Genomic DNA, 6,060 nt, shown 5'->3' with positions numbered 1-6,060 from the left:
ATCACACACTGTGGTCCTGGCCTTCCTGCAGTTACTGCTAAGGATGAGTCATTGTGGTAGCATTGCGGACTCTACAGAGGTGAAGTTGCTGTACCCTTGCATGTTTAGCTGAGGTGGTGAGAAGCTCTAGTCAGGGGTGGCCTTGAATACTGGGAAAGCCATAGCTTAGAAGAGGGTGTTATCATGTTCAAGGGGAAAAGCAGATTAGCGAAAACTTGGCCAGGTGGGAGAAAAAGTGTAGAATAAGCTAGAGCCAGCTCATGAAGGTTCCTGACCACCAGGCTACTCTGAGAATGTAGAGTCCAACGAGGAGAGTCAGAATACACACGCAGAAACAACCAATAGAAGCCCACAGATGAAGGAGCCCAAGCAGGCAAACATCAGAGAGCCACGTTCCTAGTCTGGAAACAGTTTATTTTGGTACATAAGTTGAGCATTTCCAACCCATGGTCACTTAGTGCATTGCTTCTGCCCTTGGATGCAAAGTCCATCCATGTTAGGTGTGGGGCAAAGAAATCCAGCTTGCCTCATGGCAGAAGTGAGGGCTGGAGTCCTAGTATCCTCTACTAAGGACACACCCAGTGACCTCACTTCCTCCCTCTAGGCTCTGCCTCTTAAAGGTTCTACACCTCCCTGTAGGACAATAGACTGGTGGAGTCTACAAATCATGGATTCTGGGGGACACCGAAGATCCAAAGTTCAGCAAAGGGAGTGAATTCAATAGTGGAGTGAGGGTAGGTGTGGGAATCGAGGGGATTAGCATGTAGTGAGAATATGCAGGAAGGCTGGTAGAGACCATGGTGCCCAAGGCACCTATGCTCTGACTGTAGTGGATTTTTACCCTCAATTCCTCCAATGTGACTTGTCAGAGACTGGTTAGAGTTCCATGCCTGCTAGGGTTGCCATAACAAAAATACCCAGTCTGATGGCTTGAACAATGGACTTTATTTTCTCATAATTCTGGCCACTGGAGGTACAAGATGACAATGTTAGCTGCTCAGGCCCTACTGAGGCCTTCTTTCATCACAGCAGCTGGCTTCCGTATCTTTACATACTTTTTTTTTCTTTTTCTTTTTTTTGCCATGTGTGGCTCTGTAGTGTCTCCCTTCTTTCCTAGAAGGATACCAATCATTGGATTATTGCTTTACCCTGCGGATTTCATTTAACCTTTCTTTAATGCTTCTTCACTTATTTAAAGGATCTATCTCCAAAATATTAGGGCTTTAGCATATGAATTTTGTGGGGCATAATTCAGTTCATAGCAGCAAAGTCATTTTATCTGTCACCAGGGTTAACTTCGTATGAGATAGTGCACTCAGGAGAGAAGTGTCCCTGTGCCTCCCTGTGCCCGCCCTCCCCAACCCCCCCAACAACCCTCCCTAGCTCACCCTGTCCCCACCCCCACTCCAAGCTTGGAATCTGGTCTGGGCCCTTACCTACCTGTCCAGACTTAGTGCCATCAGATTGCTTTTATCAATTAAATCAGAGGAGGATTGCTCCGTGCAGATAAGAGTATCCTTAGGGGAAGGAGGCTAATTGCTGTGCCCTAATCTTGGTGTGGAGACAAGATCCCTGGGGTTTGTTGGCCAGACAGTCTTCCTGGATAGCAAGCTTTATTTTCACTGAGAGATCCCATCTCAAAAATAAGAACAGTAATAAAGGAAGGCACCTAACATTGACCTGTGGTCTATACAGACTTGCACACGCACATGCACTTGTATGTATATATCCACATACCTGCAAGAACACTTATATACACTCAATACCCCCCCACACACACACACATGCAAAAGTGGGGAGGAAAAGCTGAGGAAGACTCCTGATGACAACCTCTGACCTCTATAGGCATGCACATATATATAGACATAGTCATGCATACACATGCACAAACACACGTACAAAACCTGTTATCATGAGACAGGAAGTCTCAAATAACTGAGGGTTGTCCAGATGGCTCACTGGGTAAAGGCACTAGCCATACAAGCCTGGCAATCTGGGCTAGAGCCCAGAACCCTTGTAAAGGTGTAAGGAGAGAATTGATTCTGCTGACCTGACCACACTCATATGCACACATCAGTCACACACATGTGATTATGCTTTTTTTTTTTTTTGGTCAGGGTTTCTCTGTGTAGCCCTGGCTGTCCTGGAACTCATTCTGTAGACCAGGTGGGCCTTGAATTCAGAGACTGGCCTGCTGTACCTTCTTAGTGCTAGAGTTAAAATATGTGTGTCACTGTGTCTGGCCTTAAATTTTTCAAAATAAATGAAATAGGGGCCTGGAGATGTGCTCAACAGCTAAGAGCATTTGTTCTTGCAGAAGACCTGGGTTCAATTCCAGTACCCACATGGCAGCCCACAACCTCCTATAACTCCAGTTCTAGGGAATTCAAAGCCCTCTTTTGACCTCTGTGGGTACCAGTCATACATTCAGTGTACAAACATTTAAACACTCAGACACATAAAAAATGAATCTAAAAAGAAAATAAATAATATGCATAGAACTTAGGGTCTTCTAGAATTTTGTGAACCATTACAACAATCACTAGCCACATACAGCCAACTTATTTATTGATAAATAAGTCTCATGTGTCCCAGGCTATCCTTGAACCTGTTATGATGCTGAGGGTCCACCTTTGGAATGCTGGGCTAGCAGGTATGCACTTCCAAATCTGGTCTTTTACAGTACTGGGAATCGAACCTAGGGTCTGTGCATGCTAGGCTGGCAATTTACCAAATGAATTGTATCTCCTGCTCTGCGTGTGAAGAAACCATTTTAAATTAATAAGAATTAAGTTGTCTTGAAAAGACAAATAAAAAAAGAATTAAATAAATTTTCCTTCTTTAGTTCACTAGCCATATGTCAGGTGCTCACACACACATGGCTGGTGGCGCTGACAGACAGATAAAGAACCTCTCCATTACTGTGGGAGTCCTGTTGGATAGCCCTAATGTAGAGGTCAACGGTTTGCAACCCTGCTGTGAATCAGAATTAACCATGGAGGTTCAGAAAAATTCAGGTCTCTCTGCTTTACTTCAAGAGATTTTGATTTGAGAGGCCGGAGTGAGGAGCCTCCTGCTGGGGTTTAAACAGAATCTAGATCTCCCTATGCTTCCCTTATGCAACTCAGGTTAACTCTCTAAGGTACTCATGGGGCCCTGAGGCCAGGAGAAGGGGTCTTACCCCCCCCCTTTCCCTAAGCTAGTAAGGGAGGGTCCACGTGCCAATCCACGACCATCAGTTTATGTAGTGTCATTGTGTTTGCCCTGTGATGGAGTTTAGGTTCTGATTTAGAGGCTTAGAAGTTCTTACTCTAATACATATTCTCTCTCTCTCTCTCTCTCTCTCTCTCTCTCTCTCTCTCTCTCTCTCTCTCTTTCTCTCTCTCTTTCTCTCTCCATAGAGGCCAAAGCTGTGCTTGGTTGGGGTGCTAATGCTTCTGAGACTGAGGGGTAGAGTGGGCCGGGGAAGAAAGAATCCACTCACCTCTTTTTCCCCCCAAACAGAATGGCTTAAAGGGAGACTGGGATGAAGCCCACTGCATGGGCTCTTACTTTTCTTCCATGTGCTGTGTGTCGTCACTGCGCATGCTAGGCACTGCAGGGGTGGGGCTGGGGGGCGGGAATGAGATAACCCTTTGTCTTCACAGTGTTCACTGTCTAGTGTATCTAGAGATACAAGCATATACTTTATAGGATAGATCAAGCTGAAAGCATGATGTGAACAGGTCGTTCACACAGCATTCTGGACATTCCTTAGACAGATGGGTGTGTGTACTGATGGGATAGGGCAGCTTAACAATAAGAGAGACTTGGTAACTTCCCTTCTCTGTGGTCAGATGCTTTTCTGCCCTGACTGCCATGGGCTAGGAAACAAGTTGACGGTGTGTGTGTGTGTGTGTGTGCTCAGAAGGATTCAGGCAGGAGCCAAATATTGGGCATATCTCCATGGAAGATGGGAAGTAGGGTTTGCTCTCTGTAAGAAGACCTTGTTCTAGTAGCTACTGGGGTGGACACAGTGTCAGGGAGTGTTATGGTACTAGATGAAAGGCTGGTCTGTAGTCGTAGACTGCCCACTCAGCATGTATAAAGGCCAGGGTTCACTCTTCAGCCCTCTCCAAAACATTTTATTAAAAAAACAAAACAAAACAAAATAAAAAGGTACTGGAGGGGGCTGGAGAGATGGCTCAGTGCTTAAGAGCACTGACTTCTCTTCTGGAGGTCCTGAGTTCAAATCCCAGCAACCACATGGTGGCTCACAACAATCTGCAATGAGACTGGATGCCCTCTTCAGGTGTGTCTGAAGACAGCTACAGTGTAGTTATATATAATAAATAAATAAATCTCTTTTTTTTGTTTGTTTTTGTTTGTTTTTCAAGACAGGGTATCTCTGTGTAGATCTTGGCTCTCCTGGAACTCACTCTGTCGACCAGGCTGGCCTCGAACTCAGAAATCCACCTGCCTCTGCCTCCCAACTGCTGGGATCAAAGGCGTGCGCCACCACTGCCCGGCTAAATAAATAAATCTTAAAAACAAACAAGCAAACAAACAACAACAACAACAACAAATGGTACTGGAAAGGCAGCTTGGTCATAGTTGAGGCCAAGAGCTAGTAGCAGAGTGGGAAAAAGAATAGAGATTAGAGCTTGTGGCCTATCTCAAACCAACTTTCAGCTCTCCTAGTGTTCCTATTTAGAATGCCAGTCCCTCTCCTTCCCTCCGATATTTCCCCAGAGAAGTAAATTCAACTGGAGCATGAGACATTGAGGTTAGACACATGGATCGACTGCCCAGCAATGGCCATCAGATGATGCAGAAATAAGTTGCTTAGGGGGAAACCAATTGCTTTTCTTTTCAGAAGCCTGATTGTCAGCCTGCCTGAACCTACACTTTAGCAGACAAGGTTGAATTAGCCTGTGTGTGAGGATACTTTCTCTTCTCTGATTGGGCCCTCATGCTCTCAGATACAATGCAAGCAGGTCAGCTGCAATAGAATCTCCCCCACCCCCACCCCCCCGTACATTTTGCCTGTTCTTCTGTCCCCACAGCCCCGCTCAGATCCTCAAGTCTCCGGGCCCTGCTCGCAGAAGGGATGGCGGAGAGCCCAGAATGGTCCTCTGCGGGGACCTGTGCCAAGCCAGGTTGCCATTTCCATTTTCATTAATTGAAGTGGCGTAATCCTGATCATCTCAGGTCAACAGTTAACTGTTGCTGGCTGGGAGCCTGTGGAGAACTGCCTATGCAGGACGTGCTCTCCTCCCTAACCTTAACCCTTGACCCTAACCTCCACGGTGCTGACTTCTTAGCTAGCTCCCCACCTCACACACATGGCCAACCTCACCTCTTGGGATTCCAGTTTCTATCCTCTCAGGAAGGCCCTCCTGGTGTCTATCTGCTATCCCGCTTGTTGTAATTGGGACTCAATTTTCTTTCTTTGTTCGGTTTAAAAAACATCCTTACAAATGCAGTTGCCTCTTGAAGCTTCCTGTGCTGTGGTTTGGGAGGACAGTATGTCGCTGAACAAAAGGTTTTGTTTTCCAACCCTGAATAGGCAAAGCAAATAGGTGGTGGTCTGGCTGAGTGTAAGAGTGAACACAGGCTTCCCTTCTTACTCAGCTTTGGGGAGGGTCTCTGCCTTACCCTATGAGGGTCATGCTTTGGCATCCTTTCTGCCCATGCTTGGCAGTGTCGCTTTGTGAGTGTCATTACCCCGGGAGAGGTCAGGTGATGTTTTGTCTTGCAGCATGAGTGTGTTAATACACATTTGTGTACTTCTGTGGTTCTAGGGACCATATTTGTTTGCCATTCTTAATCTTCCAGATGGACACTGGTATAAGTGAGTGTAGCCAATTTTTGCTGCTGCTATGTCTTTGTGCGTCTTCAGGATGTGTGTGTGTGTGTTCGTGCGTAGCCTCTTAGTTTTCAGTCTTCATAGGCTGATGTCTTTCTGAGTGTCCTCTGGCCGGGTTCAGAAGGGAGGGAGAGAAGCGTCGGAGGCAAAGGATTGGGCAGGAGGGGGTGCGTGGCAATCTGTGACTCGGAAAACAGACGTGCAGCGCGTGC

The sequence above is a fragment of the Mus musculus genome, chromosome 15 (assembly GCF_000001635.26).
Source record: "Mus musculus strain C57BL/6J chromosome 15, GRCm38.p6 C57BL/6J".
Lineage (NCBI taxonomy): Eukaryota > Metazoa > Chordata > Mammalia > Rodentia > Muridae > Mus > Mus musculus.
Note: the sequence above shows the minus strand (reverse complement) of the source record.